Source organism: Castor canadensis, chromosome 2, assembly GCF_047511655.1.
Source record: "Castor canadensis chromosome 2, mCasCan1.hap1v2, whole genome shotgun sequence".
Classification (NCBI taxonomy): Eukaryota; Metazoa; Chordata; class Mammalia; order Rodentia; family Castoridae; genus Castor; species Castor canadensis.
The window spans coordinates 198,570,891-198,593,535 of record NC_133387.1 but is presented as its reverse complement, the minus strand read 5'-3'; the positions used below and the strand labels follow the sequence as shown (position 1 = coordinate 198,593,535).

Below are 22,645 nucleotides of genomic sequence, written 5' to 3'. Positions count from 1 at the left end.
ACTGGTTTTGGCTGTCTCCCTCATTTTCCCCAATTTGGAATGTGTGACTAAGACAGATGAGCTTCTGCTTTTGTGAATGTGACATCATAATGGAAGATGAGAAAAATAAATAAGCAAATGAGTAAGATAAACTCAGACAACAATACACAGAAACTTAAAGGTAGAACAGCCCAGCTTCTTAGGGAAACAGAAGGAATGGAGCACTAGACAGTAGAGAACAAAGGTGGGAATGGAATTACATTAGTCAGACGGTCAGACAGACAAGACTGTGGAGGCACAGATAGCTTATAGAAAGATTTTGTATTTTATTCTAAATACCATGTAAAGTAAAGGGGGTGATCTAGGAAAAGGAATGACAATGTCTGATTGACTTTGAAAAAGTAACAGTGAATGCTCTTGTGTGAGGAAAGAGGGGGAAAGAGAAAGACGAGGACAAGATTAAGAGGTGATTGCAATACTGTAAGGAAGAAATGGTGGTGTAGACTAAGACCGAGCAGCGAGGTGGGAGACCGTGGATGTATTTTAGAGGCAGCACCGGCAGATCTGTTTCCTGGAGAGAAAAGGAATGATTTCATCATCACTGGATTGGCCATATGGGTGAATTGTGCTATTCACCCCCAAATGAAGGAACCCAAACAATGAACAAATTTGAAGGTTGGAAATCAGGTGTTCTGTTTGGTCTGAATTAAATTTGCAATGCCTATTAGAAAGCTAAGGAGGTCGAACAGCTGTGAGACACGTGTGCTTGGAGTCTAGTAGACAGATCCAGGCTGAGGACTTGGAAGTGTCACTTAAAGCCACTCCATTAAATGAAAGCACCGGAGACAACATTCCAAGAGGAGAGGAGAGAGCTTTACATTCAGCCTTCAGAGCATGGATCAGCAAGGCGCCTGGCAAGGACAGCCTAGTCTGCTGGAGGGAGACCAAATGTAAATAAAAAACTAGAATTGCTGCTCCTGAGAAGGAAATAGGCAGTAAGAGGTCAAGTGAGGTTTACAATTATTCTGACTATTTCTGTTATCATAGGTAGTCAGTAGTCTGTGTGTAGGTATTTATTACTCCTGATAGTGCTACTTCTATATAAACAATTATTTTGTGGCAGTAACTTGGGAAGTGGACCTCAGGGCAGTGCTCTCAGTGATCAGCCTTACTTGCTTTGAAATTGCCTAAGTCTCTTGTCAGCATATCGGTCTTGGTATCAGGAATGAAACAAGACTCCAAATCTGAATATGCATTAGCACCAATTTTATAAGAAGTTAATTAACCCCACAGAAAACTTCCTTAGCACCAGACAAAAACAGTTTTCTTTATGGAAATTTCCCCTTGGCATACCAAGGGGAAATAAATGACAGGGGAAGTAAATGAGCCTGAGAAATCAAGCCTGAAGTCATGTGCACATTTTTTTTTCCATTTTTCTTTTATTATTCATATGTGCATACAAGGCTTGGGTCATTTCGCCCCCCTGCCCCCACCCCCTCCCTTACCACCCACTCCGCCCCCTCCCTCTCCCCCCCCCCAATACCCAGCAGAAACTATTTTGCCCTTATCTCTAATTTTGTTGTAGAGAGAGTATAAGCAATAACAGGAAGGAACAAGGGTTTTTGCTGGTTGAGATAAGGATAGCTATACAGGGCGTTGACTCACATTGATTTCCTGTGCGTGGGTGTTACCTTCTAGGTTAATTCTTTTTGATCTAACCTTTTCTCTAGTACCTGTTCCCCTTTTCCTATTGGCCTCAGTTGCTTTAAGGTATCTGCTTTAGTTTCTCTGCATTAAGGGCAACAAATGCTAGCTAGTTTTTTAGGTGTCTTACCTATCCTCACCCCTCCCTTGTGTGCTCTCGCTTTTATCATGTGCTCATAGTCCAATCCCCTTGTTGTGTTTGCCCTTGATCTAATGTCCACATATGAGGGAGAACATACGATTTTTGGTCTTTTGGGCCAGGCTAACCTCACTCAGAATGATGTTCTCCAATTCCATCCATTTACCAGCGAATGATAACATTTCGTTCTTCTTCATGGCTGCATAAAATTCCATTGTGTATAGATACCACATTTTCTTAATCCATTCGTCAGTGCTGGGGCATCTTGGCTGTTTCCATAACTTGGCTATTGTGAATAGTGCCGCAATAAACATGGGTGTGCAGGTGCCTCTGGAGTAACAGTCTTTTGGGTATATCCCCAAGAGTGGTATTGCTGGATCAAATGGTAGATCGATGTCCAGCTTTTTAAGTAGCCTCCAAATTTTTTTCCAGAGTGGTTGTACTAGTCTACATCCCCACCAACAGTGTAAGAGGGTTCCTTTTTCCCACATCCTCGCCAACACCTGTTGTTGGTGGTGTTGCTGATGATGATGGCTATTCTAACAGGGGTGAGGTGCAATCTTAGTGTGGTTTTAATTTGCATTTCCTTTATTGCTAGAGATGGTGAGCATTTTTTCATGTGTTTTCTGGCCATTTGAATTTCTTCTTTTGAGAAAGTTCTGTTTAGTTCACATGCCCATTTCTTTATTGGTTCATTAGTTTTGGGAGAATTTAGTTTTTTAAGTTCCCTGTATATTCTGGTTATCAGTCCTTTGTCTGATATATAGTTGGCAAATATTTTCTCCCACTCTGTGGGTGTTCTCTTCAGTTTAGAGACCATTTCTTTTGATGAACAGAACCTTTTTAGTTTTATGAGGTCCCATTTATCTATGCTATCTCTTAGTTGCTGAACTGCTGGGGTACCATCGAGAAAGTTCTTACCTATACCTACTAACTCCAGAGTATTTCCTACTCTTTCCTGTATCAACTTTAGAGTTTGGGGTCTGATATTAAGATCCTTGATCCATTTTGAGTTAATATTGGTATAGGGTGATATACATGGATCTAGTTTCAGGTTTTTGCAGACTGCTAACCAGTTTTCCCAGCAATTTTTGTTGAAGAGGCTGCTATTTCTCCATCGTATATTTTTAGTGCCTTTGTCAAAGACAAGTTGGTTATAGTTGTGTGGCTTCATATCTGGGTCCTCTATTCTGTTCCACTGGTCTTCCTGTCTGTTTTTGTGCCAGTACCATGCTGTTTTTATTGCAGTTGCTTTGTAATATAGTTTGAAGTCAGGTATTGTGATACCTCCAGCATTGTTCTTTTGACTGAGTATTGCCTTGGCTATTCGTGGCCTCTTGTGTTTCCATATAAATTTAACAGTAGATTTTTCGATATCTTCAATGAATGTCATTGGAATTTTGATGGGAATTGCATTAAACATGTAGATTACTTTGGGGAGTATCGACATTTTTACTATGTTGATTCTACCAATCCACGAGCATGGGAGATCTGTCCACTTTCTATAGTCTTCCTCAATCTCTTTCTTCAGAAGTTTATAGTTTTCCTTGTAGAGGTCATTCACATCTTTTGTTAGGTTTACACCTAGGTATTTGATTTTTTTTGAGGCTATTGTAAATGGAATTGTTTTCATACATTCTTTTTCCGTTTGCTCATTGTTAGTGTATAGAAATGCTAATGATTTTTCTATGTTGATTTTATATCCTGCTACCTTGCTATAGCTATTGATGATGTCTACAACCTTCTGAGTAGAGTTTTTGGGGTCTTTAAGGTATAGGATCATGTCGTCTGCAAATAGGGATATTTTGACAGTTTCTTTACCTATTTGTATTCCTTTTATTCCTTCTTCTTGCCTAATTGCTCTGGCTAGGAATTCCAGTACTATGTTGAATAGGAGTGGAGATAGTGGGCATCCTTGTCTGGTTCCTGATTTTAGAGGGAATGGTTTTAATTTTTCTCCATTAAGTATAATGCTGGCTGTAGGTTTGTTATATATAGCTTTTGTAATGTTGAGGAACTTTCCTTCTATTCCTAGTTTTCTTAGAGCTTTTATCATGAAATGATGTTGGATCTTATCAAAGGCTTTTTCTGCATCTATTGAGATGATCAAGTGGTTTTTGTCTTTGCTTCTGTTAATGTGGTTTATTACGTTTATTGATTTTCGTATGTTGAACCACCCCTGCATCCCTGGGATGAAGCCTACTTGGTCGTGGTGAATAATCTTTTTGATGTGTTGCTGAATTCAGTTTGCCATTATTTTGTTGAGGATTTTTGCATCAATGTTCATTAAGGAGATTGGCCTATAGTTCTCCTTTTTGGAGGTGTCTTTGCCTGGTTTTGGGATAAGTGTAATACTGGCTTCATAAAATGTGTTTGGCAGTTTTCCTTCCCTTTCTATTTCGTGGAACAGTTTAAGGAGGGTTGGTATCAGTTCTTCTTTAAAGGTCTGATAGAATTCAGCAGAGAATCCATCAGGTCCTGGACTTTTCTTTTTGGGGAGACTCTTGATTGCTGCTTCAATTTCATTTTGTGTTATAGGTCTATTCAGGTGATTAATATCCTCTTGGTTCAGTTTTGGATGATCATATGTATCTAGAAATCTGTCCATTTCTTTTAGATTTTCAAATTTATTTGAATATAGGTTCTCAAAGTAGTCTCTGATGATTTCCTGGACTTCCATGGTGTTTGTTGTTATCTTCCCTTTTGCATTCCTAATTCTACTAATTTGGGTTTTTTCTCTCCTCATTTTAGTCAGGTTTGCCAGGGGTCCATCGATCTTGTTTATTTTTTCAAAGAACCAACTTTTTGTTTCATTAATTCTTTGTATGGTTTTTTTGGTTTCTATTTCGTTGATTTCAGCTCTTAGTTTTATTATTTCTCTCCTTCTATTTGTTTTGGGATTTGCTTGTTCTTGTTTTTCTAGGAGTTTGAGATGTATCATTAGGTCATTGATTTGGGATCTTTCAATCTTTTTAATATATGCACTCATGGCTATAAACTTTCCTCTCAAGACTGCCTTAGCTGTGTCCCATAGGTTCCGGTAGGTTGTGTTTTCATTTTCATTGACTTCCAGGAACTTTTTAATTTCCTCTTTTATTGCATCGATGATCCATTCTTCATTAAGTAATGAGTTATTTAGTTTCCAGCTGTTTGCATGTTTTTTGTCTTTACTTTTGTTGTTGAGTTCTACTTTTACTGCATTGTGGTCAGATAGTATGCATGGTATTATTTCTATTTTCTTATATTTGCTGAGGCTTGCTTTGTGCCCTAGGATATGATCTATTTTGGAGAAGGTTCCATGGGCTGCTGAAAAGAATGTATATTGTGTAGAGGTTGGATGAAATGTTCTGTAGACATCTACTAGGTCCACTTGATCTATTGCATATTTTAGATCTTGGATTTCTTTATTGAGATTTTGTTTGGATGACCTATCTATTGATGATAATGGAGTGTTAAAGTCTCCCACAACCACTGTGTTGGCGTTAATATATGCTTTTAGGTCTTTCAGGGTATGTTTGATGAAATTGGGTGCGTTGACATTGGGTGCGTACAGATCGATGATTATTATTTCCTTTTGGTCTATTTCCCCTTTTATTAGTATGGAATGTCCTTCTTTATCTCGTTTGATCAATGTAGGTTTGAAGTCTACTTTGTCAGAGATAAGTATTGCCACTCCTGCTTGTTTTCGGGGGCCATTGGCTGTAAATCTTCTTCCAGCCTTTCATCCTAAGCATATGCTTATTTCTGTCGGTGAGATGAGTCTCCTGTAAGCAACAAATTGTTGGATCTTCTTTTTTAATCCATTTTGTCAAACGGTGTCTTTTGATGGGTGAATTAAGTCCATTAACATTAAGCGTTAGTACTGATAGGTATGTGGTGATTCCTGCCATTTAGTTGTCTTAGTTGTTTGAAGGTTTGATTGTGTGTACCTAACTTGATGTTACTCTCTACTGTCTTGCTTTTTCTTATCCTGTGGTTTGGTGCTACCTGCCTTTTCATGGTTAAGTTGGGTGTCACTTTCTGTGTGCAGGATCCCTTGCAGAATCTTTTGTAATGGTGGCTTTGTGGTCACATATTGTTTTAGTTTCTGCTTATCATGGAAGCCTTTTATTGCTCCATCTATTTTGAATGATAGCTTTGCTGGTTAGAGTATCCTGGGGTTGAAGTTATTTTCATTCAGTGCCCGGAAGATCTCACCCCACGCTCTTCTTGCTTTTAATGTTTCTGTTGAGAAGTCTGCTGTGATTTTGATGGGTTTACCTTTGTATGTTACTTGTTTTTTCTCTCTTACAGCCTTCAGTATTCTTTCCTTAGTTTCTGAACTTGTTGTTTTAATGATGATATGTCGTGGGGTAGTTCTATTTTGATCTGGTCTGTTTGGTGTCCTGGAGGCCTCTTGCATTTGTATGGGAATATCTTTCTCTAGATTTGGGAAATTTTCCGTTATTATTTTGTTGAATATATTACGCATTCCCTTCGCTTGCACCTCTTCTCCTTCTTCGATGCCCATGATTCTCAAGTTTGGTCTTTTGATGGAGTCAGTGAGTTCTTGCATTTTCTTTTCACAGGTCTTGAGTTGTTTAATTAATAGTTCTTCAGTTTTTCCTTTAATTACCATTTCATCTTCAAGTTCTGAGATTCTGTCTTCTGTTTGTTCTATTCTGCTGGATTGGCCTTCCGTTTTGTTCTGCAGTTCTGTTTCGTTCTTTTTTCTGAGGTTTTCAATATCCTGGCAGTTTTCTTCTTTATTGTTGTCTATTTTTGTCCTGAGTTCATTTATCCGTTTATTCATTGTGTTCTTTCACTTTGGTGTTTATACAGTGCTTCTATGGTTTCCTTTATTTCTTCTTTTGCTTTTTCAAATACTCTATTGTTATTGTCTTGGAATTTCTTGAATCTCCTGTACATTTTGGTTGACCCTGTCCAGTATCATCTCTATAAAATTCTCATTGAGTACTTGTAGTATGTCTTCTTTTAAATTATTCTTGTGGGCTTCATTGGGTCCTTTGGCATAGTTTATCTTCATTTTGTTGGAGTCTGGATCTGAGTTTCTGTTCTCTTCATTCCCCTCTGGTTCCTGTACTAATTTTTTGCTGTAGGGAAACTGGTTTCCCTGTTTTTTCTGTCTTCCCGTCATTGTCCTTGGTGTTGTTACTGTCCCTGTACTGTGTGTAATTAAGTATTTTCTAGCTTGTAATAATAACAATGGTAATATTTAGAATGGAAGAGTGAGCTGAGATGGAAAGCAAGAAGTTAAAGAAAAGGGGAAAACAAATATACAGACAAGAGGGAGAAAGCAGAACAAGGTATCAGACAAGAGAGTTTCAAAGGTATAAACAGGGAGTGTTAGTGTACTAATCGACAGTAAGCTGAACAGACATTAGAGAGACAGAGAGAGGATTGAAAATCAAATTCGGTTCTCTCATCAAAGGTAGGGAGAAAAAGAAAAAAAAGCGTCTGGAGGCAGTTCTGAGAGTGGTATCTGCAACTGTGGCTTGCCTGCCTGCTGCTCTCAGCCTGTAGCTGGCGGCGTTATTTATGCAGATCTCTGGGGTGAGCTTAGCACTCACCTGGTCCCACAGGCTTTGTTTGCTCAGAGTTCTCCTGTGCGGGAGCCTCTGCTACAGGCTTTCCCCTTTCCAAGCACTGGGAAAGGTAACACTGCACTCGCATTCTTGGGCCTGTGTGTTTATTTACAGTTCATGTGGGAGGTGGGTCTTCCCCCCTCTCCTCTGAAGTTTTCCTCCCACTGCCACTTTCAGAAGCTTTCCTGCTCCTGCTTACTGGGCGGTGCTGCTGCTCCTGCCGGCCGCCATGTTTGTTTACAGTTCACGTGGGAAGTGGGTCTTCCCTCCTCTCACAAGCTTCCCCGCTCCTGGTTGATGGGTGTGCGCCCCGCTCCCGCCAGAGCCTCTCCGGCCCGCCCGGCTTGTTTATTTACAGTCCCGGGAAGGATTCCCTTCCCCCAATCTTCAGCGCTCAGGGGCGCCCCACCCTCTTTCCAGCGTGTCTTAACTGTTCTTATTGCTTATTACTCAGTTTCTCTTTTTTTCCTGGGTGGGGGTCAGTCTGTCCAGGGGGCTATGCTGCTCTGGCCCAGGCTTGTCTGTGGGGCTACCGCAGTACCGCCAAGCTCACCTGGTCTGCGTCTTCCCAAGCCGTATGGGCGCTGGCCACTGGCAGCCCCGGGGGCCCTCCTCGTTTCTCCATTTAACGTGAAGTGGAAATGCTCTGTGCCGGCAGGAGGTGTGGAGGGGTCAAAGTTATGCCTTTTCTCGGTGATTATGCCTGCAAAGTGTGTCTCCAGCGTCTCCAAGATTTCACTATAGGAGGGTCGCTTTCTGCTTCCTCCCTCTAGCCACCATCTTGGAATCCTCATGTGCACAGATTTGTACCCTTTTAGAATATGCTTTCTGTCAGACATATGCCTCTGCCACGTCAGTATTGACACCATTTCTCTGGGATACGTGACATGGTATTACCAATGGTGACCCCTCCACGCATTCCACCTGATAGTAAACCTGAACCCAACCTGTGACTCACTTGCTTCTGAAACCCTGCTATATGCTCTTCTTCTAATGGAGGGGCTGCTTGCTAGCAAGGACCCTCTAGAGATCAGATTGACATAGGTGCAATAAAGTCTGGGAAGCTCTCCCACCCTTTCTGACCCCCCTCCCCCATCTCCATCTCCGGCTTCTCCCTCCCCAGTTCTAAGTGACTGTCAGTCTGAATTAGCTGCAGCCTTACTGTAATTGTGATGTGGGCTTGTCAGGAGAATCTTCACCTCATATGCCTCTGGTCTCGCTTCCTGTAGGTTTCACCTGAATCTCATTATTTAATTACTCAACAATTTTATTAGTGCATATTAAATTGTATGTAAGGGGTTTCATCATGACACCTCACTAACTGCATATATGTATTTGGACCATATTCATCCCCTCTAGTACTCTTTCTTATTCCCCTCCTCCCTTTCCCTTTTTCTTCCCTGTCTTACTTTCACGACCTTGGTTGTTTTGTTTTGTTTCCCACTAGCTTCCACAAATGAGAGAAAACATGTGACAGTTGTCTTTGTGTGGCTGGCTTATTTTAGTTAACAAGATGGTCCCCAATTCCATTCATCTTCCAGAAAACGGCATAACTTCACTATAATTAATGGCTGAGAATGTACTCCGCTAATGTTTACTATTTACAATAAGTGAAATAAGCCAAGTCCCCGTCCTTATAAAGTCCAGTCTAGGAAGAAAGATGGTTTCTATTTTCTTGGGCTGATGTTCTGTGTTCTGGTTTTAGCTTTAATCCTAAACTGAGGTCTTGACCTGAACTACAGATGGCTCCTGACCTGAGGGTTTTGCCATTCTGTTCCCTGGTATAGTCCTATAGACCAGCATAAGGATCTCAGTTGAGGCTGTCTCCGATACCGTCTGTCAATATCCTTTTACATGTGTCATTATTGCCCTCACAAGGAATCTCCCATTACATTATAATCCATTTAAGAAATAGCATACCTAGAATTTTGACTTCCATGGATTTTTACTTGCAACTGACTCAACGTTTTCAAACACATTAACCAATTAATTTAAATCAAATAGTCACTGACTTTTGTCATTAAGTTGCCTAACTGCTCCATCTAATACAAGGAAATTAAGATAAGAACAATTGTGCAAAACCACAGGGTGAGAATGGTGACAGTCTTCAGACTCTGAGACTTCGTCCTTAATGCTGCAAAATTTGAGGACAGTTTAGCACTGTCATCTGTTTTCACTTCTAAGTAATCAGTGAGACTGCCCTCTCTAAGGATGGTACAACCTCTCAAGCCAGAAATGAACAGATACTGTGGAATCCCAAATGTAGACATCAACCCACCTATATTATATTTTATAAAACTTGAACAATTTTGTTGACATTTTCTTGGAACAACTCATTTGAGAATTTTAGCTACTTATAAGTTTCTTGAGATCTTATGGCTGCAGAGACTGAAAGTAGGAAGCACTGACATTGAGACGTGAGATTTTCTAGCTTGTGACAGGCAGCATGACTGAAAGTTGGAAATGTGCTGTATTTATTGAACAGTGTTGATTCATGAATAACCACAGCTCTCCCATCTGGACTGCCATCTCTGTCATTGGCCCATGCAAGTAAATTATTAGGGTCTGTCTTGGATTTATGGACCCACCAACACTGAAGTGTCCTATGAATGGTAATCCTTGCCTCCCAGAGCTGTGTCCCTCAGGCTTTTCAGAGCAAACCAGGACTTTTATGAGCACACAAATTCAGAGCAGATGTCAGCCTGGCAAGAAAAGAGAATAAAGGATATGGCCAAATTTCATCATCTTTTCTCTAATTTTCCAAGAAAGATCAAAGAAATTGTGATATTGGGGTTTGAGATGATTCCTGTTTTCATCCCTCCACTCATCTATTTCATCAGTCAAGTACTGTGCTAGGCACTAGAAATGTACAGGTTGATAAAATCCATTCCTTTCTCAAAAAGTTCACCATCGAATACCTGGAGAGGTTTATGGGAAATTAATGTACACACACACACAAAAAAAGAATGACATTGGAACAATACAATTCCTGTGTTCATAACAGTCCTAGGATTCCTTAGCACCCCAATCCTAAGAAACATTAGTGAGACTAAATCCATGCCCCGTGCCCTATATGGGCTGACATTTCTCTTTGCATGAGCACATACTTCTGTCCCTAAAATGTCTTCCATTTTCCTAAATAAAATAATACTGAATAAAAAATTTGCACTTACTGAGTCAAATAACAAAGTTTTCTTAAATATTATATTGTGTATTCTGCCTATTGAACAAAGACCCCCCCCCCCCGCCCGATGGTTTCCAAGTCTATGGTGTCTGCTTTTCTTCTACTCTTTTTGGAAGAATTAGTAACTTATTTTTAATAGTTTAACAACAGTTTAACAACAAGTATCAATGCATTTTTTTGTAGCAGAGGGACAAGCAAGTATTTGGGGCAAGAGTTTTAATTCTGAACTTTTTAGAGGTTATTTTTTTTTCTCCTTTTATTTTATAGTTTTTACATTTATTTGCATGTGTATACATTGTTTGTGCCACCTCTCTGTCATACCTCCCATGCCACCCCACCCCCCCACCCCCTGCTTAAAGACAAAACAATTCATTCCGTTTCCCCTGGTCACTAAAAGGCACCCTAGCAGCTCCTTTTCTAGGGCCATGTGCTGGACTTGCATGTGTTCATTTTCAGACTCCCAGAGGATGTGTAACTTAGGAGTTCATTTTAGACATGTCACTAAAGCCATTTCCGCTTATTGATTGCACTGAAAAGACACGAATTGTGTTTTGTTTTATAAAATAAGTTGTGGTGGAGATTTCTTAAGGGGGGACGGGACACGATTGCTCCCGTTCTTTATTTTATGATCTGACTCTAAGCATCAGAGCAGGAGACAGAAACAAATGGACCTCATTGCTGTCTGACAATAACTCATGCTAACAGATTGCATCTAATTTGTGTGTCAGGGGAGGGAGGATCTATATGTGGGTGAAAATGGGAATTTCAGATAAAAGTTAAAGGGGAAAAAACTGCAATAAAACCAGTTTCCAAAAGGCTAAAGCAAAGACTGCTTTCCCATATGTGTGTGGGTAGCAGCTGTTTATGGAGTCTCTCTGCTTTTCATTATGAATACACAAAAATAATACAAAAAACAAAGCCGCAAAGCGAAAACAAGGTGCCATTTCTGATATTTCTCTTTGGAAACTCTCTGGACTGACATCGGCTTTCATATTTTTATCGTTACACTTTCTTTCTGGGTCACCTTCATAGACTGTGAGGTTAACTAAAACTTTTTTTTTATACCAGTAGATCAAAAAATTAAATAATATTTCAGTTGCTTGACTTGTTCCTTCCTGGTTCTATTGAAAGGCGACTCTGTAGAGTTCTTTCAGACTGCAATTAATCACTCAGTTTTCTGCTTGTTTCATTTTAATCTAGATGCCAGGCTTCATGGAGGAAATTCTTTAACCCAAATCACTTTAAAATTATTTTTCTACTGAAATTTTATATATAAATCATTTTATTTTCAGGAATAGTAGACCATTTGGCTAAATAGATGGTTTTACCACACAAAGAACCAAAAAAGTACTGGTGATGTCCTTCAGCAGTATTCCCCATTTTTTTCACTCAGTCTTCAGTGCAGATGCGAGTTAACTTCACCACCTCTCACCAGGCCTTTTCTTGTCCCTCATCACAGCCCTCAGAGCAGGAGGTAGTGAAGTGTCCATCTGCAGTCTCACCCTCTATCTCACCACGCACAGTATGTACACAAAGCTTCCAGACAAAAAGTGAGACCACAAATATCAACATCAATCCCTTAATTTTATTGTACAAATGCTTGTTTTTGTTGATATTTCCTTAGAAGAACTCATTTGAGAATTACTAAATTGCAACAGAACTTTCCTATTGAAGGCTAGCTTTGTATTTTAAGCACCTGCAATGCACTTGTGACACAGAAGTACCAGTTCAGCGAGTGTTGAATGGACACGGAGGCAGGCCAGTCAGTGCACCAGCAAATGGAGATACTTTAGAAAGCACTGAGCACAGAAGAAAACAGAAGCTTCACAAAAGACAGAGATAGCATTCTAAGAACGCCAATTATTAACAGACTAATGACCTAGTACTAAATGGTTGAGACTATTTCCTGAAAGGCAAGGCTTTTTAAAAAAAATCTACAGATAAAAAAGTGCACAATTCATAAATGAGTGGTTAATGTATTTACTAAAGAGTAAATGCACTGTGCAGCCACAATCCAGGTCACATGACACAGAACATTTCCAAAACTGAGGCACCTCATCTCCTACAGTCGCCTCTTAATAAAACACCAGCCTGAATTCTAACCACACTAATTGCTTTTGCTATGTTCGGAATGAACCGATGTGGTGTTTTCTGTTTTATGTTATAATATTCTCTCTACAGTATAAAGTTAAGATTCATCCATATCATTCCGTGTGCCTAGAGTTCCTGGTGTCTCCCAAACCATATTGCATGAGTATTCCACAGGGTGCTCATCCGTTGTGGTTTGTGTATACGAAGGCCATTCCAGCTGGGTCTATTATGAAAAGTACTAGCTATGTAGTGCAATTTCAGACAAATTATCTATTTTACAAGCTTAAATTCGTAATTCGTGATCATGGTATAATGCTTCATTTAAGTCTTTGATCTTTGTCAATATAGATTTTGCAGATCTGTTCTTAGGTTTGTCTTTATTTTTCATGGCATTATAAATACCATCCTTGTTTTTGTTAACTTTTTCATTTCCTTTGTATTACAAAATATTTAAAAATATGTGGAATACACACACTGTGTAATGGATTTCTATGTACTCAACATTCAACAATTATGAATTAGTAAATAATCTCTTTAATCCTCCTAGTAATTTGGAAGCAAATCTCAGAAGTTACATGATGTCACCAAACATAATTCAGAAAAAGTAATCTCTACTATCTAAACTTTTAAAATTGCCATCTTTCTGCTTCCTGAGGACATGTAGACTACAGAGTACATTCACTTTTTTAAAAGCAGCAAACTCAGAAAGCACAGCTAATACAATTCTGTCTTTAAGGTTCCTCTTGGCCTCTGCCCACATCACTTACCAGGTCCCCCAGTATTTCCCCCTTGGCAGTCATAATTCATTATTCAGCCAAGGATTTAAACAAGGTTCAAACTCAGAGTTGGGTTTTTCTGCACTAAGCCTCCTTTACCACTCCAACTGGCAAGGCTGCCCTCCAGTCTTTCTCCACCTTAGCCAAAGGGATTGGAAGAATCCCCAAACGAAACAGCCACACACACACAATTCATACCTGCTGCATTTTCAGCTTTTCAAGGGCAAACTCTACCCAGCTTTCAGATGTTTGCCAAGATTTTTTAATTCTCATCTGGGGCAGAGTTTGTATGACTACTCTACTCCTCCAGGTTTCTACCAATATCTCTTTAACAGCCCTCCGATTTGTGTTACTATTTTCTTTGTATATGCCTTCTTGCCCCCCACACCACCTCTTCTCCCTTCCTTTTACCTCCTTCAATCACTCTTGATCAAAATAATTTACAAAATTTTGAGTCTTTACAAAAAATTAACTTTGGTTTTTAAAATTTTCTTTGGTTTCCCAATGAATTAAGTACTGCTCCTATCATTAACCTACCATTCTTTCTCCCTTTGGGTTTAAAATGTACTGTTCTTTTTCAAACATCTAAAGATGGATAGAGCACTGATTTTCATTCTTACTCTTTTCTAGTAAATACACCAAGTATGAATCTCCAGATGCTCCACCCCCAGCTATATGTAAACAGCACATAATATGACTAAGTACTTCATTTTTTTCAAGGTCAATATTTTTCTACCTAAACTATTAACTTTTAGTTTAAAACTTTTATTCTTTCACTTAATTAAGCATTTATTAGACTATTATGTTTACAGGTCATACCACAAAACATACTCAAACACATTAGTTGTAATAAAATGCTCCCAGAATTTTCTGTATTAAATGTATTCCTTTTTAGGTCATTTAAGAAGGAAACTAATGTACAGAAAACCTATACTGAACTATACGTTTTAAGAACAAATTCTATGATCTTTTACAGCCAATTTTCTTTAGTATGTTTTTAGATACTAGAAATAACATCTCAGAAAAGTAAATACAAATTTATTTAATAAGTGATATCAATTATTATGTTCTATTGCATTTTAAACTTGCCTCATATCCTCTAATCACTATTGATCTGCCTCATACATATTCAAAAGTTTAACTAAGCATTGTTTATTTATTTGATTTGATCACTACATTGTGTCCTTTGTGATAAAATTACCTCTGGGCACAAAACAACTTATATGCATACAATCTAATCACCACGCTGACTGCCAGCACAGCTCAGAGTATGGACTGGGAAGAGCCAACTTAATAACTACACCCTAGGCTACACTCCAGAGATTAGCAGAGGGAGATGGACTGAACTGGGGCTAGCAGGGACCCTGCCAAGCAAAACAAATGCAACTTCCATGGGAAATGCATTCCCCATGTACAGGATTTTGAAATCCTGGGAGAAGAATATGCTGGGAATCAATGTTGCATAAGGCAGGAAGGGTGTGAAAGTCAATGGAAGCATTCACAGGAAAACATTCAGAGCATTTAGAGAGCATCTGAAGGTGAAGATAGGAAGAGAAGGCTGGCGAGCAGTGGAAGGTCTGCCTTCTATCTTCAGTTTACATTAATTGTGACTTTTGTATTTAGGAATGACAGTGAACTGAATGGAAACATGTAAACCCAGCTTTCCTTAATTCCCCTTCAAGCATCCATGAAGCCATGAGGAAAGAGACAATCCTCACTGCAATCACAGTGAGTGATCTGAAACAAAATCATTATAGTGCTTTCTATGTTTTCTTTTCTTTCATCTTTGTGCAATGACCCAGCCTCAAATTCCCATTTTCTAGGTTCAAGCAAGCAATGAAATAGCCTCTGGCCTCCTTCTCCTTTATCTTTGCTTCAGTGAAACAAACTGCACACCACAGATGTCTCTCAGCTCAGGCCTGAGTAGATTTCTTTGTAGAGTCTGGAGGCTTACGCTGACAACCAATCACCTGCATCAACCTGCACAGCACAGTCCAGGTCTGGTACTGCCCAGGGATGCTGGTTTCCCCTTTCAAATAAGCCTTCAGTTCCTTGCTTTTTACCTTTTCACCTGCAAATCAGGTGGGTAAGATACAAGGGTGATCTAGACAGTAGAAAAATCTTTCAAAGAAGGAAAGAAATGGAAAGAGTATGACTTCTTTCTCCTATAAAAGATTTTTTTTATAGATCAGAAGAAAAACTTTAAACATATGGTCCTAAACTCTGTGGGACAAACACGAATGGTCTTCATATTTAAAGAATAGTTCAGCATATGAAGAGAATGTAATAAAATCGAAACCAAAGTCACTAAAATAAAATATTCATTGGAAGCAATAGATGCAAACTTGAGACTGCTGAATATTTAAACTGGTGCTTCAGAGAACAAACCTGAGAAGTAATCCCAGAACGCAGAGCAAATAAGTAAGAAACTTAAGTGCTAAGGTGAGAGAGAAGATGGTAGACACAAAGGACAAGAAAAACTCTGGTCCATAAACAGGTGTCTACCAAGAAGATAGAACATTTGAAATAACAATGAAAAAACAATACGTGGACAAAAATCCCCAAACAAAACAACCCATCCTCCCCCCAAAAATCCCTGTCTTAAAAAGATAAACAAATCCTATGGCGTGTCAAGAAATTAAAAATCTTAAGAACTCCGTTTGTCATCTCCATAACTACCCCTTCAACCAGAATCTTGCTTTCACGTTCTTGTATTCTTGACTGCACACACCTCCCTATGTCCACCACCAGAAGCACTGCACACTACCCTCATCTCTGACCTAGACTCCAGCAATGGCTCCTGACCACTCTACCTGTGCCCGCTTGGCCTTCCCTCTCTGTTGTTCAAGTTACAAGCAATTACTCACTAAGAAAAAAATACTGGCTTTCTATTCCATCCTAAAACAAAGGATCAAACAGGTAAACGAGGACAATTTCTTATAGTGATAATTATAAATAATAATAATTATAATTAACTCAGCATGATATGAGAGAGTTGCTTAGGAAGGGGTGGTTTCTTTAGAGAAATGGCCATGGAGGCTTCTCAGTTAAGCTGGGATCTGGAGGAAAAGGAGGAGAAGCCGTGAAAGGAACCTTCAAGCAGCAGGTCCTGAAAGCTCAAAGCTCTACACCAAGCACTGGATTGAAAGTGTGAGGTCTGCTCTCCAATAAGTTGGTGCAAACACAACAAGGTGAGATGGAAGGTGAGGCTGTGGACCTATGCAGAGACCCCAGCAGGCACAGCCCTGTAAGCCATGGTGAGGAGTTTGGAATTTATCCTACATGCTATAGGAACCCCATCCTAATAGCACAAGAGTGATCTGATTTATGTTTATAACAAACAAAATTATGATTGCTGTTTCTTTTCTCAACACAAATCTGACCATGTCTCACACACCCTCCCACCTATACTCCTGCTAAGAGTTTTTGATGCATAAGACTTGCTGCCAGGACATATTTTGTATTACTCCCTAGCCCCTGAACACGGGCAACTACTACTGCTACTGACTCAGCCTGCCACCTGTGTCTCCACTAAGTTGTGCCACACTCTCCCTTCCCCCACAGCTCTAACTGGACTTTTCTTGGGCCTTCATATGTCCGAAGCTTCCCTCTCCACACTGCACACACTTCACCTCTGCCTTCCCTCTATCATCGCCTGCTTGGCTCATCCCTCAGTCTTCAACTCAACTCTGCTCTACAAGACTTCCCTGGCAGCCATTCCACACTCAAGTCTTCTCCCCATGGTAGACTTCTCAGGGTGCACCTTTCCATGCCGTGCTTATTCAAAACCACAGTTACACGTTTGCTTGTCTGTTTTGTGTCCATTATCTAGTGCTTTAACTTTCATGTCTACTGTGACTCACAACTAGGAATAAGTTGCTTATAGGTGAATGCACACTCAAGTGATACATACTCAAAAATATTTCAAATGATCATCAAATTAATAAGTTTAATAATTCAAGGCCTAATAAAATTTTTGCATTTCAACATGTTTTGATTTTTTAAGGTACTGTAAGTAGGGAGAGGGAGTGGCTCAAATGGGGGAACACCTGCCTAGCAGTTCTGAGGATGGGAGGTCAAACCTCAGTACTGGGCTGGGGTGGGGGCGGGTAAGGGAAGAAAAACAAGGAAAAGAAAAACTCTGTTAAGTTTCCTAAAATAAACAAAGTTACTTTCAAGGGTGTAAAAATTAAAAGAGATTTTTCTTCTACATAGTAAGTAGTACAGCAATACCTACTAAAAAGGAATACAATATTGAATGAGGGTTTTTGAGTTCAATTAAAGACAGAGAATGACTGACTGACTATACGAGCTAAGAAAAGGGTTGTATTTTTTAAAACCTAAGAAGTACACAAAGCCCTGAGTTCCAACCCTAGTCCTCCCCCCCAAAAAGTCAAGATCTAACAAGTAATAAAAATTGGATAAAATGACATCTGAGTGTAGGTTCGCCCATTGTAGCAAATTTACTGCTCTGGTGGGGGTGGGAAGGAGGCCTGTGGAGGTGGGGAAGCATGGTGGTCTCTGCACCTGCCTCTCTATCTTCTGGAGCCTGAAAATGCTCTAAAAATTAAAGTCTTTTTTAAAACGTGGGGAAATGGGATGAAACATTTTAGGAGGAATTCCTTAATGATTTTATGTATCTGAGTGAAGACCGGGAAAGGGGCCAGTTTACAACTCATCCTTGGTCATCAGCTCATGATTTTAGAGTCCGCGGGTTCGTGCACGGCAACTGGATTATGTGTGCCATGGACACCACGGAACCCCACATCACAGATTAACTACACCATCTGCACAGCTCGAGCAGTTGTCATCCTGGAGAATCAACTGGGACGGAAGAAGTTCTCCCCAGAAGAGCTGTCCTGTGACTGAGGTTCAGATCCATCCAGCTTAAAGTATTGGATGATTCACGATTTGTACCTCCTGATTAACACTAATAAAATTATGTATTATTTCAACTTAAAGAAAACTCATTTTTAGGCGACAAAAATCAAAATAATGTGAAGGCTAAAAAACAAATGCTTATAGGTAACAAAAATCAGAATAGGAAAACAGAATAGTTCAAATAGTGGAACAATAGGAACTTGTCTAAAAATAATTCATAAAACCAAGGTAAGTCCTATTTTGCCTGTTTTATAAACAAGATACAGAAATTCACGGGTTAAGAAATTTTCCCATCATATGCAGCCTACACATACCAAAAGTGAAACTCCAATATATAAGCCTGTTTCAAACCCCTGATCTGCCCAGAACTCACAACAATATGGTGAATTTCCTAGATTTATACATTTTTGGAAACAAAAATTAGCACAAACTGTTTGTGAAAACCGGTGTGGCATTTTTGTACCAAAAATTTTTCTAAACTTTAGAACCCATAATCTCCTTTCTGAGGTCTATTCTTGGGAATTAATCTAATAAATAGGAAAGGGGGTACATGATATATCCATGAAGAGCAAAAGCTGAAAGCTCTCCAGACGTCCCATAATAGGATAGTAGTTAAATAAGATGTTACATGAAAGAATGTTGTTAAAATGCAAAAACATCTGTGTGCAATTATAATGTTGATAAAATATATATATATATGTATATCCAAAAAAGAAAACAATTATATGACAGAAATAAAACATAGTAGTTTGTATGTGCTTCTAATTTTAAATGTGAATATCTTTTTAATGTTTTTAACTTCATTACGTATGATTTCACATAAAATTCCAAGTTTGTGGGTTTATGAAATGTCTAAGAAACAGAATGAAGAACGTTTCCAGTTTAAAAGGTGTGATTTGTAAATACTTTCATGATTCTTAAACAGAAACTGATGTTACAAAGAAACTATACTTAACTCCATTTTAATTCTCTCTCACATCAAGAAGTAAATAATTGTGATTTCACCATGAATTTGCCGCTCTTTTAAATTTTTTTAAATATATATGCTAGAAAAAAATGAAGCCCAGCTTAGTGGCTCAAGTTTATAATCCTAGCTACTTGGGAGGCAGAGATCAAGAAGATCATGGTCCAAGATGAGCCCGTGCAAAAATTCTCAAGACTGCATCTCAACCAATAAAACCTGGACAAGGTGGTGTGTGCCGGTCATCCTAGCTACGCAGGTGGCATACATAGGATGGTGGTCCAGACTGGCTAGAGCATATATGTGAGACCCGATTTGAAAAATAACTAAAGAAAAAAGGACTAGAGTTGTGGCTCAAATGACAGAATGTCTGCCTAGCAAGTGCAGGTCCTGAGTTCAAACCTCAGTACTGCCAATAATTTTTTTTCAAAAGTGGTAAATTTATTATGTTGAGAGCCATTACCTATAAAGCGTCTAGATTCTAAGAACTGATAGAGTATTTCTGTGTTTTTTAAATTGTTTTGTTGGGCAGACATACATTGTGACATTTACAAAAGTTCTTACAATGTATCAAATATATCGTACTTGAATTCACCCCTTCCACTGCTTCCCATCCCCCCACCCCCATTCCTAGAATAGTCTCAACAGGTCTCATTTTTTGTATTTACACACATATGTACACATGTTTAATGAGTTTTTAGATTTCTCAGTGAGGAATCTAAACCTCCAGGTTTTAAGTGGTATAAACAGAATTTTTTCTCACAATTAGTTACTTAACAAACAGTTAATATTTTACTGGGAATGTACAGTCTTGTGGTAACTAATCAAAACATTAAATATTCAATATTTAGAAATACAGAATTTGTGTTAAAAATCTATATCTGCACCAAAATCTATAACTTGTCTATTTAATCAAACTGAGCTCCCTCGAAATGTATTTAATTATTCTTAACATAATGTAACTGGTTAAGGAATATTGACGAGACCAGGAAGTCAGATATATCACTGGAAAGGAAAGTATGCATTTGTTCCTCTGACAACTTCTCAGCCAATTTCGTAGCTTCAAAATAACTTAGTTTCTTTCCCATTAAAAATATGCTCAGAGACCCAGCAAGATAAGCCAGTTCTTGGAATTGGGAATAATGGGGCCAGCAGCATATAAAATACTGTGTTAGAGGCTGCCAGCTTTAAAAAAGCAATTTTCTGAAGTTCAGTCACTCTGTTATATGCTTTTTCAATTCAGTGGGGAGACAGGGCTGAAAAGTAGGATTTAACCATTTTATTAGTCTCTTTCATATATACATTAGAGATCTACACAGAGCTATTGTGCAGAGCTCAGTTATGAGAAAGTAAATTACCCTAAGCAAGAAGTGTTTTATGACAGGTGCTAAATGGTTTACAAAATAATTGAGAGAGTTGGATTAACAGAGTGCAGGGTGATGTTTCAAGAATAGCCCTCAAGGTCAATCTATGGGATCAAGCCATAAAAGATGAGACTCAAGTCTTCTAAAGGCAGACCACCACAGGCTGCAGGAACCCATGATGTTGTCATGGTGAGGAAGCCACCATGACCGGTCTGGTGTGACATTGAGGAAGCTGTCCTCATGGTGAGGACTCTACAATTGTTGCCAGTTCCAGAATCCCACCATTCCTGTTATGATTTGCACCAGCAAGAAGACTGCCCTGTGCCCTGCTTCTTGACTTCCTTAGATCCAGTGGCTAGGCGATGAGACAGGCATTAGTGCTGCTGCAGGGGACAGAAGGAGCAATACCTCCACTACTGTGCTTGCTAGCAGGAAAGCAGCAGTGGCAAAGGGTGACTCATCTCACATCTCTTGCACCTGCCTGTGCCTGGCTGAACCTAAAGCACGTCCAGTTTCCTCCATGCAAGAAAGCCTAACACTTATGGTGCTTAGCTTTCCATCTTCCTCGGGGTGAAAAGGCTGAAATGAGAGTGAAGCCATGTTGGAAACTAATGTGCTCCATGCCTTTGGTTACTCAACATCTACACATTCCATTCTACAGTTCCCCAAAAGAATCAAGTAGTAAAAGCAATGTTACATACTAATGTAACGTAGATGTGTCCATTAGACATTAAAATATATGCAGACCTGAAGTACCAAGGCAAAACCCCCTTGGACTATCAATATACACTTAATTTTAAAAAAGAAATTTTTCTAGGGTGGTACCAGTGGGAGGGGGAGGGCGTAAGGAAAGGGGGAATGAGGGTGTATATGGTGGATATGTTTTGTATTCATATGGAAAAATAGAAGAACGAAACCTGTTGAAATTGTTCTAAGAAGTAGAGGGGGAGAGTGACAATGTTGGAGTGGGGAAATCCAACTAAGATATATTTTGAACATATATGTAAATATCACAATGTATTCCCCTGTACAGCTATTATATATTAATAAAGTCTTTTAAAAAATGTAATCACCCTTTCTCCAAAAGGGGAAAACCAAAGAAAGTCCTTTCAATCAGTCTGTCCATCTCGGAATCCAAGTTTGCTCCTCCTCTAAGGAGCTGCGTGAGAAAGCAACCTGCCGATTATACACTTTATATTAAATATCAGAAGGGAAGAGGCTAAAGTCATTTCATATGTATAAATGTATAAATACATTTGAAGTAATAAAAGAGTCACTAGGACTCTAATGATCAGAGTCCTATTTTCATGAAGTGCAACTGCAGTTTGTAACTTCCATCCTCCTCTTCCCATTCCTTGTTCCCTTTGCCTCTGGCCAAAGGTAGGATGGTCACAGCCCTACTATGTCATGGTAACGCACACATTCATTCTTGAGAGCAGATTCTACAATGACTTCCTGTGTCATAACCAAAAGTAGCAATACTTCTGAATATCTCCAAGCTCCCAGCAAGTTCTTCACTGCCCACATTGTACACCAGCAACCTGGGCTGAAAGAGAAACTAAAAATGTGTTTGGCCCTCTAGACCCCACAGTAAATGAAGCACCTGAAGGAGGATGAAATGGGTGCATTGATCCACTACATTCATCACAGTAATGAAGGTGTCAGGAAGGAAGTCTACTCTTTCATGAATCAAAAATGAAAGGTTAAGTTCTAGTGTGTGAGCAGTGAGCAGAGCTAAACCTTAGCTTCACAAAGACACTGAGTCTCACAAAGGAATCAAGTTTGTTATGACACCAGCCACCATGAGCTCCTAACCAGGAAAGATGACCCCAATGCAAACTAAGCTTCATAAAAAGCTGTTTCTTATGGAGCATGATGGCACATGCCTATAATCCCAGTAGTCAAGAGACTGAGGCAGGAGGATCACGAGTTTGAGACCAGCCTGGGCAAAATAGCAAATACCAGGTCAACTTGGGCTACA

The 22,645-nt window shown here is 39.3% G+C and overlaps 1 protein-coding gene across 2 annotated transcripts in view; it reads left to right on the top strand.

The window, feature by feature from the left end:
- Cntn5 (contactin 5) overlaps nucleotides 1-22,645 on the top strand; it is a 1,105,069-nt gene that overhangs the window by 1,067,151 nt on the left and 15,273 nt on the right. The gene's annotated exons all lie outside the window — the stretch shown is intronic.